Raw genomic sequence first — 14,738 nt, 5'->3', positions numbered from 1 at the left:
GGCTGAATGTGTTTCTTTGGGAGCATAACACTGCTAAACAAGATGAGAACTGCTACAAACTAGTGTCTGCATTCAGATTTTACCAGCTTATACACCCACAAATACACACACAAATGCTCCAAGGTCAAGAGGTGGCGGCTACTGCTGGGGCTTGGTTCCAACTGAAAAAGATGGCTCTTTTGATAGGATAGGATCAAAAAAGATTACTAGGCTATTGACTGAGAGGTCATTTTAAGCCTACCCATTTCAACCCAATGTAATACCGTACAAGTACGAGTAAATACCCAAGATTGCATTTAGTGATGACTACCCATGTCCAGGAGGGTTGGGGGCACTATTCCCTGTAAGAATTTATGGTGCCCCATCCACTTACCGAGGTGCCTCTAACAGTGTGACAGAGGTGCTCTGTTTCATGTGAACTGGCAGCCTGTTCCAAAGTCACGGCAGTCGTTGGGAGATAAAACTGTCCACACAGTATATCCTATTTAAGTCACAGGCCATACTAAAGTCCATGAAATGAGTAGACCTAAACCCAATTTGATTTACAGATATGCAGTAAGTTCATTAGGTTCGGGTCTTGGGTTGCTCTGTAGGCAAGACATAAGTTTCACCTAAGAAGTCTATACAATAGAGTACAGTGACAGAGACTTCAGTTGGTCAGTGTAAGGCACACACTGAAGGGCCTTGATCATCTTTGTTAGAAACCTCTGAGGTTTCACCAATTGCTGCAGGTGCTTAGTATGGTACATAACTAATGGGACATTATACTCAATTAAGGGCCAGGTAAGTGCCAAGTATACGAGGGTTATAACTTCTTTTGCTCTTGAAGTGATGCCTTTACTAATCAAGTGAGCTATGTGGAAACCTTTCCTTCCAATGGTAGACAAATGGTGGTTGAAGTTAAGGTTGCAGTCAACCTGTGATCCCAAGTTCCTTAGCACTTCCTGGGTACTTAGGGTATTGATGATTTGAGTGTGAAGGGAATGATGCATTTCTCTGGATTCAGTTTGAGACCCTGACTAATACACCAATTGCTGGACTGTGAGACCCTCCTGGAGTACATGGACATCATTTGGGGACTGGATGATTGCACCTCATTTGTAGTAGTCTGCAAACTTGGTCAGCCACAATCCTTTAGTTTTGACTTCTGACAAATATATACTAAACAATGGGAGGGGGCCAGAACTGACCCCTGTGGCACCCCACTGGTAACAGGTCTACGGGTTGATGTGGAGTCACTCATTTTGATAGGGTGCATCTGGTTTGTGATCCAGTTGGCAACCCATCTTACAGTGAAGGGATTTACATTCAGTTTAAGTTTACTGGCAATAACTGAATATGGGATTGTGTTGAAAGCCTCTGCCAAGTCTAAATATGCTGTGTGCACAGATGTGTCCTAATCAATGGCCCTGGTCACACTTTCAAAGAAATTTACCAATTACAGTCTGGTGACTTTGAACATGCTTTCAGAAAAGGTACTCAGACTTTTTTTTTCTTTTATTCAGAAATATTGTTAGAAAGAAATGGGAATAATTCTTGGGTAAAAAGGTCACAGCAATCAAGCGAAATACATCTTGCTTACCCAAAGGCCACTGTTACATGTTGCTGGACATCTGAAGGCCATACTGCAAAAACATTTTTTTGACCACAGGTTCAGATAGCAGAGTGCACCAAAGATTAGGTCAAATGTATGCCTCTAAGATACCATGATCAGAGATTCTGAAACAAAGTTACTGTGCTAGAATACAACTGCTGTAGTAATGCTAACTACAAGGACTTTTGGTAAAGGAGGACCAACATCCATTCTACCTTCATCATGCTGCATCCTGGACATACCTCTCAAGTGTACCTCATTACGACAATCATTCCTCATTTGGGGTCTTAAAAAGTTCATATTCCTTGAAGTTCCACACTGAAAGGGTCTGTCACACACTGGTTCAGACAAATGAGTGCACCAATGGTTAGGTCTTCACTGAGGAAGAAATTGTGGAAAAACTTCATCATTGAAGTTCATTTTCCATATAACCCTGATCACAGTCCCATCACAATCACTAAACTGTGATCCAGTTCAGATCGTAATAAACAAAAATCAAAAAAAGAAAAAACCTTTAGCACTGCCCATCTCCGTTGCGTAGAGAAATGGAGCACTGACTGACTGACAGATGACCAGGACTCTACTGGCATCCCTGGCACTACATTAGCTAGGCAGGCATGGGAAGAGTGAAGGGGCATGAGGTAAGATTGGTGATACAACTTGTACGCAGGGACAGTATGTTATTGTACCCAATATTTACTTTATTCTGACAAATGTCAAGTAAGTTCTCAGCCAGCAGCTGGCTATCTTTGGTGGTAGTATGAGTGTGTGTTGTGGAAGGGGGGGCAGGCTGTTTGTGAAGGCAAGAGAAACTGTACTAACTTGACAACTGTTAAAATAATCAGGAGTACTGCAGCTATGCAAGAACAGGCATCAGTCAAATATCAGGTGTTTACATCCAAAAAGTGGTTAGCACTGGCAGGGGAAGAAGACACTTCTGTATGAAAACTGGCTTTACTGATGTCACTTGACCGCAACTCATCTCTGCTCAATGCTTGAAAGAGGTACTGTGAAAATATGTGCATCCCATAGGGATGTTGTGCCTGCACTCAGAGTTCTAGATTATATCCATATATATGCATTTTTACATATCTATATACACATTTTATTTACACACTATATGTGTGTGTGTGCATATTTGATATATATATATATATATATGTGTGTGTGCACATGTGTACGCATACATATATATATATATATATATATATATATATATATATATATATATATATATATATATATGCACAGACACACACACACGCACGTGTATATGCACACACCTGTAACATTTACTTGTGGACAATTATAATTGGAGGGGTGTATAGGGAAGTCAAATTTAGAAGTCACCTGCACTGTAATCTGAAAAGCAGAACAGTCTTAGAGAGCAGTGTGTGCCTAACTGCCCTATTACAACTTCCCAGTACTTTAAAGGAGGAATGACAGCCACTTTTAGACATCTATGCATTGGTACCATTTGTAGGGTTTTGCAAGCATTCCACTTTTGGTATTGCATGCTGCACTATATTATGTTCACAAAAGCATAGTGGATCCAGCATACACACAAGAAAAAATGTAAAACACATTGTGCCACTGGAAACACGTAAATATAAAATTATGAAAATATGCTATGACCAAAAGTCCCTGTTACTGAGGGGAAAATCTAGTAGTGTCAAATTTAGCACAGAGCTGCACAACGTTATACTCAAACGTTCATTTTATTCCTTGATCATTGCATTATGAACTTTCAATGAAAGATTCTGAAAAGTACAGTTGTGTACACTTACCATAAATGTAGATGTTAGCGTGTACTCACTGTTGCAGTCATCACATTTGGGTTATCCTTGCCAGGGTAGCACTCAGTCTGCCCGAATACCAGAGGCTAAGTATTTCTGTGTTGGTTGCCGTCGTTCCAGGACTAACGTTAGGGTCATCTGTGTTATAAATTAAGGCAGCCAATGCCAATACATCAGTTTTTCTTGCCCTGTCAGGAGCCCCCAAACAGGGAGCTAGGTTATGGTGGAAGAACACCACCAGCAGAAAGGAAATGCCAAAACATTCTTGTAAGGAGAGAGAGACAAGGGGGTGGAGGGAGGGAAACCACGACTGCAACAGTGAATAAACTTGAACATCTACATGTATGGTAAGTCTACACAACTGTACTAAGTTCCTCGTGTTTTACTGTTGCAGTCATTACATATGGGTTGATTCCCAAAGCTGAAGAAAAGGGTGGAGGCAGTCAAGAAGACTGGGGGCTGGCTAGGATGCCCTGCAAAACTGCTGGAGCAAAGCCTGTCCTAGATTTGAAGAAGATAGGCAGGTGGTAATGCTTGGAGAAGGTACGAACAGATGTCCATGTTGCAGCCTACAGAATGTCCCTAGTGGTTGACCCCTCTGAGGAAACTTGCAGAGGTGGAGTTTGCTCTGGTAGAATGTGTCCTGACCCCCTTGGGGGAAGGTTTCCTGTGCTGCTTGTAGCAGAAATGGATGCAGTGTGCTATCCATTTGGAAATGGTTTGTTTGGATATGGCCTTGCCCCCTACTCCTGTAGCAAAGCTGACTAACAATTGATCAGTCTTCCTAAATGATTTAGTCCTGTCTAGGTAGAATCTGAGCTGTCTGTGCACATCTAGAGAGAGTGCAGAATCCTTTCCCCCTTGTTTTGTGGGTTAGGGAAAAAGGTGGGCAAATAAATGGATTGGTTGAGAGCCCCACTGGACACCACTTTTGGCATGAAGGATGGGTTGGTCCTGAGGGAGACCCTGTCCGCATGGAAAATGATGAAGGGCTCTACAACCATTAGTGCTTGTAGCATGGATACTCATCTAGCTGAAGTGATGGCCAGAAGTAAGGCTGTGGTCCAAGAGAGAAACTTTAACTCTGCTGATGCTGCTGGTTCAAAGTGGGGGCAGGGTGAGTTTTTCCAAAACAAAGTTAAGGTCCCAAGCTGGGGTAGGTGCTCTTCTGGGCAGCCTCAAGTTCTTAGCCCTTCTTAGGAACGGTTTGATGACAGGATGGGAGAAAATAGGTGGCTCTTAGCTGAAATGAGCAGAGACATGAATTTTAATGGAAGAGAAGCATAGACCCCTGTGTAGTAGGTCAGCCAGGTATTCCAGAATGAGAGGTAGAGAGGGATGTCCAGTTCCTGCTGCCTTAGCCTGGATCCAGGCGCAAAACCTTTTCCACTTGTCAGCATAAGACTTTCTAGTGCTAGGGTGTCTGGCCTCACGTATAACATCTAGAACTTGTTTGCTTATATTGGCAGCTTGTACAGTGGTAAGGAAATAAGACAGGCTTGCCAGATTGAGGGTCTGCAATTGGGGATGAATGAATTCTCCATTCTCCTGGGTCAGGAGTGTTGGGATTTGAGGGAGATGCTATGGTGGCAGTGGAGGCAGGCTTCGCAGCAGGGGGTACCAGTGCTGGCATGGCCAGTCTGGGGCAATCAGGATTGTAATTTTTTCCTCCATTATTTTGAGCAATACCCTTGTAATGAGCGGAAGAGGAGGGGAAATGCATAGACCGAGAGGTTGACCCACTGGAAAGAGAGCATCCACTTTTCAGGCTTTGCTGTGAGGTTCCCTGGTGCAGAATTTGTTGAGCTGATCATTGGAGTGGGAAGCAAAGAGGTCGATCTTCGAGGTGCCCCATTTCTGGGTTATAAGGATGAAGGTTTTCTGGTCTAGCTGCCAGTAATGTGGGTCCAGAAGATTTCTGCTTAAGTTGTCTGCCAGAGAATTTAGACAGCCTGGCAAGAATTGTGCTAGCAGGTGTAGTTGCATGACTGAGGCTGTGTGCTAAAGGGTCATGGCGAGCCTGCACACAGGGTACGAGCGAGTCCCTCCCTGCTTGTTGATGTACTACATCAAAGTGGTGGTGCTTGTTTTGATCGCTACAGGCCCCGGGTAGAGTAGGGGCCTGAAGGCTGTCAGAGCTTGCTGAACAGCTAACATCCCTTTTTGGTTGATGTCCAGATGTATTTGGTTTGGGATCCACTGGCCCTGAATGCACCTGCCGTCAGGTGTGCACCCCAGGCATAGTCTAATGCATCTGTGGTGAAGGTCTGGGCGGCATGGGGTTGTGAGAAGGGTAGTCCCTTGTTGTGGTTGCATGCTGCTGTCCACCAAAGGAAATCTTTCCATAATCCTTTATCACTGGTATAATAGTTTCCAGGTCTTGGGAGTGTTGACACCAAAGGCTTTTTATGAACCACTGTGGTTTCCTCATATACAGTCTGGCATATGGCATGAGTAAAATGCAAGAAGCCATGAACCCCAGAGTTTGCAGAATTTTCCTTGTGGATAACTGGGATCTGGGGGCTAGTTGAGAGAAGTAGGTTGTCAGGTAGGTTTGTTTTTCTGGTGTAAGGAATGCCATTCGGGATGCCGTGTCCATGCTTGATCCCAAGAAAATAATTTTTTTGTGTGGGTACTAGTTTGGATTTCTTTTCGTTGATAGTGTACCTCAGGGAGATCGGTAGGTCCTTTACAAAGGTCAGGTGCTTTAGCAGCTTTTCCTGTCTGCCTGCATCAGACAGTCATCTAAGTATGGGTAAATTTCAATATTTCTTTGGCAACAAAAAGCAATGGCGGGAGCCTGACATTTTGTGAAAACTCTGGGAGTGGTGGATAAGCCAAAGGCAAGTGCAGAGAACTGAAAGTGTAGTGATCCTGCCCTGATATGGAGATATTTTCTGCAAGATTCCCTGATTCGGATGTGTAGGTAGGCCTCTTAGGTCTAGGGTGGCTAATCAAGCATCCTTGGAAAGCATACGCAGAAGCTGCTGGAAGGTGAGCATTTTGAATTTTGGTATCACTAGGAAAGTGTTTAGAATGGATAGATTAAGGATTGGGCCTCCAGGTGCCCTCTTTTCTGGGTAACAGGAAGAGACCGGAGTAGAAACCTTGGCCTACCTGTTCTGCAGTAACATGCTCTCTACTACCCTCATTGAAAGCAGGGAAAGGACTTGATTTTTGACCACTGTCCACTGGTTTGAGGGAAGATCTGGGAACCCTTTTGGGGTTGGTAGAGTGTGGAAATAAAATTTGTATCCCTGGGACACTATGTTGAGGACCAAGCAGTCGTTGGTAATGGTGGCAGAGAAGCTTGCGTGGAAGGAGAGTTTTCCTCCTAGGGGCAAGAGCAGGTGGGCAGAGGGAGGGGATGGAAGTGTGAAGTCATTGTGAGTTCTTACCATGAGGGGGTCGCTTAGCACTCCCTGGTTTTGAAGAGGAGGAACTCCATAGCTTAGATCCCTGCATTCCTTGGGGCTGCAATCTTGGGGGCCTGCTCCCCCAGGGTCTGGGCTGAGCTGACCTGGAGAGGAAAGGACCAGTGCTTGGAGGGGCAATGCCTACTGAACCTCGGTGGCTTGACCTGCAAGAAGTCTGTCTGCATAGATTTAGCTTTTTCTTCTATCTTTAAGACCCCCTCTGCCTTGGTGCCAAATAAGTCGTCTTTGTGCAGTGGTGCATCCAATAATTTGGATTTGACATGGTCTGGCAAGGGCTGTTCCTTTAGGCAAGCATGCCTTCTAAGGACAGAACCAGTGACTGTTGCCCTGCAAGATGCCTCTAGTGTGTCAAAACCACATTGTAAGGTGTGCTTAGTTAGTTGACTTGCAGAATGCATTAACTCTTGTAACTATTTTCTGCACAAGCAGGAAAGGAAATTATTTTTTGCTTGAAAAGTTCCATGGTATGCTGCTGACATTTCAGCATATGAAACTGACAATTTAGTGCTCAAATAACAAGAGCAGCAGAGGTGTATTCTTTTTTTATCCCATCTGTCTAATGCTCGAGAATCCTTATCTGAGGGGGGTGCGATTCTTAGCAGAAGGTGCTTTAATTCCTTTAGGCCCTTGAGATATAACGTCGGGGTCAGCAGAAGGATTTTGGAATAGAAATTTGAGAGTCAAGCAGTTTATAATACCAGTCTGTTTTCCTGGGAGCAGGAGGGAAGGTGTCAGGAGTCAAACTACATTCCATAAAAGCATAGCCCACAAGATACAGGATAGGAGGAATGGCCAGAGGTCTGTGCTGTGGAAGATCTAGGAATTCCCTGAGTCTCTTTTCTGACTGAGGATAGTCCTGACATTCCCACTGGAAATGTTCCCTTAAGGTATGTAGGGTTTCCCCAAAGGAAATGTCCTCAGGTGGAGAGGCTGAAGGGATGGATTCCTCTGCATCAGAATCCTCCTAAGTTGAGAGGGGTTGCATATCTTCATAATCAGATGCATCAGAGTCATCAGACTCCTGTTCAGATAAAACTATTGGGGACAAATCTCTTTCTTTTGGAAGGGGAAGCCTGGCTTCCTTGATAAGCATTATAAGGTCTTCCACCATTTTAAGCATCTGAGACTCAGATAAGGAAGCAGGTGCCTGAGATTGTGTTGCTGTTTTCTTGGGTGTGGTTCGTACCCTGGGCCTTGAAACTCAGTAGTTTTCAAAAGAACGGTAGACGTGAAAGAAGCCGGTCTGTGTCGAGAATTGGTAGTGTGAAGTACTTGCTCAGAAGCTGGTACCTGGTCAGCGGCTACAGACATATCCAAGGTAGAGACATCCGCAGGATCCTTACTTGATGGAGTCACTGTGCATACCCGCCTCCAAAAGGGTCTTGGTAGCAGCCTGCAAATCCACAGAAGTGAGAATGAAAGGCTACAAAAGTGCCTCACTGAAGGCCGGAGAATTGACCACTAGTTTAATGGAAGCGTTGTCGGCAGTTTTGGACCTGTGCTGTCTGTGTCTGTCTTTATCTTTATGTTTTTTCAGATGATCTGCTGTCGGATGGCTTACTGAAGCCATATCGGAATTTGAAGACTGGGAGCAAAAATATCTAGCTACAATAAGGGCCAGACGATGTATAGTTTTGGCGTTGAACAGAGCACAAAAGCGACAGCGCGGGACGTCATGGTCTGGGCCTAAGCAAGTGACGCAATAGAAATGAAAATCTCAGTGTGGTCTTTGCTTTTTACAAGCGTTAACTTTTTCTGACATTGGTAAGAACAAGAAAAAAGGATCCCCAACAGGGTACTTAGTTTTACAAGACTTCAACTTCAATTTCAGAAACAAAAGACTAAGGTAGCAGCCGACCAGCAGTAGTGTGAACTGCTTCTGCTTCGGGGTCCCCGGCAAGAAAAACTGATGTAATGGCTTTGGCTGCCTTAATTTATAACACTGATGACCTGACGCCAGTCCTGGAGTGACAGCAACAGAGACAGAAATACTAAGTCTCTGGTATTCGGGCCGACTGAGGGCTACCCTGGCAAGGAAAACCCAAATAAGATGACTGCAATAGTGAAACATGAAGAATATCTGCCTATTACACACAGTTGCAAAGTGTCACTTCAAAGTAGCAATATTGCACGTTTCACATTATGCTGTATTTATATCAGTGATCACTACAGAACTGTTTGTACTGTGGGGAACGCAGTCCATGTCCAAAACACTTCTATGAAGACATACTAAATCAACAGAAAAAAATCTCTATCTAGAACAGGGGATCTGGTAACTAGATTTTGTTCCTGCAAAAACAAGTATATAATTCGATACATTATCTATAAAAAAAAAAAAAAAAAAAAAAAAAAAAAAATGCACTGTACATGCTTTTAAATCTGTAATCATTACTCCAGGGTGCAGCTGAACTCCTTTCCTAACCTAGGATACTGATATGGTACACGACCAGAAGGCAGGGCACCGTGAGCTTTCTAAAGTTTTTTTTGCCTAGGGAAATCCCCAAGTGTGCCCTTGCATTTGAAGGGTGCAGATCTTGTGCCTCTGGACCACAAGTATGGTATTTAACTCTCTTGTACTGGACTTACATAAAACGGACAGAGAAAAGCATCATAAAAACCAAATACTACTACTGATTTCAGTTAAAAACCCATCAAAATCAGAAGTGAAAGAAAGCAGTCTGCTTCCTGGGCTAGCAATATCAGGCAGGATTTGCATATGAACAATAGTGAGAGGCTAAAACTGCACACTTTCTCACTCTCCTCCAGAGAACATGAGTGATAACTTCTGAAAAAATGTCCTTGCATCCTTCATCTAAAGAATAAAATGGAGTAGGGTACATGAAAGCACACACCGACAGTTATTTTTTTTTATCTGAAAATCTGTTATGGCTAATGAAATGCACAAATGTCCTACGCTCATCATAAGGATCACAGCTGTTGTATCACTCTTCATCCATGGGAAGAAAACTTAAACCATTTAACTACATAAAAAAAAAAATGTTTTGTAACGCACTGGGGAGATCAGAGTATGCCCTGCAAGACTGCAGAGGGAAAATCTGCTATGCTTTTGGACTGCATATCCACTTTAAACCACTTGCATAAAATAGGAAATTACAGATGTGTACGCTTACCATAAATGTAGACTTTCGAGTGAATTCACTGTTGCAGTCATCACATTTGGGTTATCCCTGTCAGGGTAGTTCCTGGGCCGGCCCAAATACCAGAGACTTAGTATTTCTGCGTCGGTTGCTATCACTTGAGGATTGACTTCAGGTCGTCAGTAGTACAAAGTAAGGCAGCCGACAACAATACATCAGTTTTCTTGCCCTGACCTGTCAGGAGCCCCAAGTAGGAAGTCAGGCTCTTATGGAAGATCACCACCAGTGGAAAAATAAATACCAATATATCCTAGTAAGGAAAGGAGAACAATAAGGAAGAATGGTGAGAAAGAGAAGAAAGGTATGATGGAGGGAAAAGTACTACCAGAAATGCAAATGTCTGAGTGTATTCACTGTTGCAGTCAACACATTTGGGTTATCTTCTTGCAGTAGCCCACAGTCGGCCTGATTATCAAAGTCTTGGGTCCTGCATAGGTTGCCGTCCGGTAGTCAGGGGTATAATGCCGGCAGCTGACGCCATTACATCAGTTTTTCTTGCCCTAGATGTCAGGTGCCCCCATATACACAACAAAAAAGCAAATACACGAAAAAGCTTTTAAGCATAGTAAAGATGAATAGAGGTATAGCCAAAAGAAGTCAGGGGGTTGGATGGAGGGTAACCAGGACTGCAACAGTGAATACACTCGAACATCTACATTTATGGTAAGTGTACACAACGGTACCATGTTCTTCGTGTTTCACTGTTGCAGTCATCACATTTGGGTAGATTCCCGAGGCTAAGGATGGCAGCTCTGGATTTCGATAAAAATTGGCAAATGGTAATGCTTGGTGAAAGTATGTACAGAACTCCAGGTAGCAGCTTCTAGGATGTCCCTGGTAGGGACACCTGAGAAAGGCTGTAGAGGGAGATGCAGCCCTGGTTGAGTGTGGTCTTAATCACTGTGGGATAGGTTTTCCACGGTGCTTATAGCAGAAATGAAGGCAATGGCCTATCCCTTTAGAAATGGTTTGCTTTGAAATGGCCCTCACCTCTGCCCCTGCAGCAAATGCCACCAGCAGCTGCTCAGATTTCCTGAGAGGTTTAGTCCTATCCAAGTAAAATCTAAGTTGTCTGTGCACATCTAAGGAGTGTAGTATCCATTCCCCCTTTCTTCAGTGGATTACAAAAGAAGGTTGACAAATGAATGGACTGAGTGAGCCACACTGGATACTACCTTGGGCATGAAGGAGGGATTGGTCCTGAGGGACACCCTGTCCGCATGAAAGATGATGTAAGGCTCCACTGCCATACGGCCTGTAATTCAGGCAGCCTTCTTGCTGAAGTGATTGCTAAAAGGAAGGCTGTTATCCAAGAAAGGAATTTTAACTCTGCACATGCAGCTGGCTCAAAAGGAGGTCGAGTGAGTTTTTCCAATACAAAGTTAAGGTCCTAGGCTGGAGTTGGAGCTCTCCTGGGTGGTCTTAAGTTTTTGGCCCCTCTGAGGAACTGCTTGAGCAGTGGATGAAAGAAGAGGGGTGGGCTCTGTGTTGAAATGAGCTGAAATGGCTGAGGCATGAATTTTGATGGAGGAAAAGGAAAGGCCCTTGTGAAGCATCTCAGTTAAGTATTGAAGAATCTGAGGTAAACTGGGTGCTGCTGTGCCAATTCTGTGAGTTTGGTTGCAGGAACAATCTTTTCCATTTTCAGCATAAGATTTTCTAGTACTAGGCCTCCTTGCCTTCAGAATGACATCCAACACTTGTTTACTGAAGGATGGTAACAGAGAGATCAGGTAATTAGCCAGGCTGCCAGGTTCAGGGTTTGAAGCTGAGGATACAAAACCTGGCCCTCCTGCTAGGACAGCAGGGCAGGAGTCTAAGGCAGGTGCCATGGTGCCAGCAGTGACACTGCGCAAGAGGGGGTACCAGTGTTGGTGTGGCCAGTCTGGTGCAATCAGTACCGTCCTTGGTTTGTCCTGTTTGATCTTTAGTAGTACTTTGGAGAGGAGAAGCAAAGGAGGAAAGGTATAAACTGATAGATTTTTCCAGCTGAAGGACTGGGCATCCACTTTCCAAGCTTGTTTGTGGGGAGTCCTTGTGCAGAATTTGTCCAATTGGTAGTTCTGGGGGGAAGCAAAAAGGTCTATATCTGAGCTCCCCTATTTATCAACATGTTGAAAGTCTTTGGATCCAGTTTCCACTCATGTGGGTTCATGAGATTTCTGCTTAGTTCGTTTGCCAGTCTTTACCATTAATTGTCCTGGAAGAATGTGGTCCTTCTTGAAGGCTGTCAGAGCATTCTGTACAGCTAACCTTTCATATTAAGTAGTCTATCTCGCCTTCATTCTTGCTGGATGGGTTCAGAGCCGATCCTCAGCTCCTACTCGGCAATCTACTAAAGCTCAAGAGCTATTTACTGGCTTGAGGCCCTCCCTATATCCCACAATGCTAAGCGGCAGATCCCCAGATCTCGTTTGCCGCTTCAGCTATGTGGTTGTGATTTACTTGGCTCCAGGTCGTATTGATCTTTTTTCATATATATAGATATATAGATATAAATACATATATATATATATATATAGATATATATATACATATATATATATATATATATATATATATATATATATATATATATATATATATACATATAGATATATATATACATATAGATATATATATATATATATATATATATATATATATAGATATATATATATATATATACATATAGATATATATATATATATATATATACATATAGATATACATATAGATATATATATATATATATATATACATATAGATATATATATATATATATATATATATATATATATATATATATATATATATATATATATATATATATATATATATATATATATATTTTTTTTTTTTTAAAAGTTAGTTTTTTCTCGATGACCTTTTCTTATATTTATAACTTCCTGGTTAGTTTACTCTGTTTACTCCCGAACATTCCCTCTTAGAAACTAGTTTTAGTTAGAAAGTTTCTTCCCCTCCCCTTTTTTTTCTCAGTGGCTAATCTCCCCTCCCTTTCCTTGTGTTATAGGGTAGTGTTAGCTCTTTTACTTTATTACAGTTGTAGACTTGTGTGTGTATGTATATGTATATATATATATATATATATATATATATATATATATATATATATATATATTTATACATAGTTAACTGTGTAATTGTTTAATTTTGTTAGCTTAACTAGTGCGTGTGTGTGTTGTTCTGTGTGTTTAAGTACTAGTGACTTTTTTCTTTGGTATCCATCATGTCTAAGGATACCAAAGTCTCAGGTTTTAAGAAGTGTGACTCATGCTGTCAGAAGATGTCTCTGACAGACGGTCACACTTCTTGCGTTTATTGCTTGGGCCCCCTACACCTGCAGGACTCCTGCTCAGTCTGTCAAGCCTTCAGCCTAAGAGTCCTGCAGGAGCGTAGGAACAAGCTCATCCTGAGAGGCTTACTTAAGCCAGAAGGATCCTCGACCAAGCCTTTATCGGGTAAATCCTGCAAGCAGTCGGCTTCCAGTTCGGAGCCGTCGCCTGGTGCAGCACCTGCCTCCTCATTGGCTCTGGCTGGAGCAGACACCTCTAGACCTCAGTCGGCTTAGACTTTACCGTCGGAACCATCTTCGAGCCGAAAACATTCTAGGTCCCCTTCCCTAGAATCGGTTCACTTGGCTCCGAGGTCACCATTACTCCAATCTGAGAAAAGCCATAGGTCCCACTCATCTCGGTCTTCCAGGCTATCTGATCATGACCTAGAGAGGATGGTCAGCAGACTCCTTAAGTCGCAGGCCCTGGCCAAAATTTTAACCAGCCCATCTCAACAGACTGTGGTTGTCTCGGTATCTACAGCAGTTCCTCCTCAGACTGCCTCCTTGTGTTCGGAGCCGGAGCAGGTTGGGGCTCGAATCTTGGTGACGTCGGAACAGATACCACACCTTCCGGCTCCGTCGGCTGTGATCTCTTCCTTGGTTCCATCCTTGGAAGGATCTGGGCGCAGAGACTCCTTTGTCAGCTCCGAGGGAGTGAGTGGCATTGGACCCTTGTCCGACCCTGTTTCTCCCTCTCGGAGCATCGGCGCAAGTGAGCTCGGCCCCGACATCGGCCTCGAAGCCGTCCCTCTCGGTGCCGACAGGGGTTCTCGTCTCCTCAGAGTGGGGACCTTCTGCTCTGCATGACAGAGGCGCCTTCGACGTCATGAGGAGTGTGCTGACTCCTGAGTCGGCCCCTCGATCAGCCCATTCGGCTCCTCCCCGCATGGTGCCTGCATCAGTCTCTGTCCACCCTCCTGACCCCAAACGTGGAGAACAAACGCTCCAGGTCGCCCCCATTGGGCGTATCTTCCTGTTCCGAGGCCTACCCTGATCCTTCGGAGGAGCCCCCCCCCCCCCAGAAGAGAAAATGTAAGAGGAAACATGTAGACTCCCCTGAGTCAGTCACGTCTGATACAGACTTGGAGGATTCGGAAGGGTCCCCAAGATCCCCCTCTGAGGATGTCTCCTTTTCAGACATCCTAGAAATCCTTAAGCAGAGGGGGAACTTGACTGCCCTTAACCCTTCAGAGTACGAGTCTGTCTACCTGGACGCATTTGGTTCTCGCCCTTCTACCTCCTGGGTGTCTCCGCCTTTCAACCCACTAATGGAAGTGGTGGCTCAAAAGGCGTGGTCAGCCCCGGACACAGTGGCACCAACTCCCCGTAGGCCCACTAAATTTATTACAGCCCCACCCAACAAGCAATTTTTGACAAAAGGTGTACCTGTTGATGCCATGGTGGTTGCAGCAGCCA

At 43.9% G+C, this 14,738-nt stretch overlaps 1 protein-coding gene across 1 annotated transcript in view; it reads right to left on the bottom strand.

The window, feature by feature from the left end:
* UBR4 (ubiquitin protein ligase E3 component n-recognin 4) overlaps window positions 1–14,738 on the bottom strand; it is a 3,959,899-nt gene that overhangs the window by 3,130,174 nt on the left and 814,987 nt on the right.

The sequence above is a fragment of the Protopterus annectens genome, chromosome 1.part1, assembly GCF_019279795.1.
Source record: "Protopterus annectens isolate FY-2018-M chromosome 1.part1, PAN1.0, whole genome shotgun sequence".
Lineage (NCBI taxonomy): Eukaryota > Metazoa > Chordata > Ceratodontiformes > Protopteridae > Protopterus > Protopterus annectens.
Note: the sequence above shows the minus strand (reverse complement) of the source record. Positions and strands in the feature narration are given on the sequence as shown.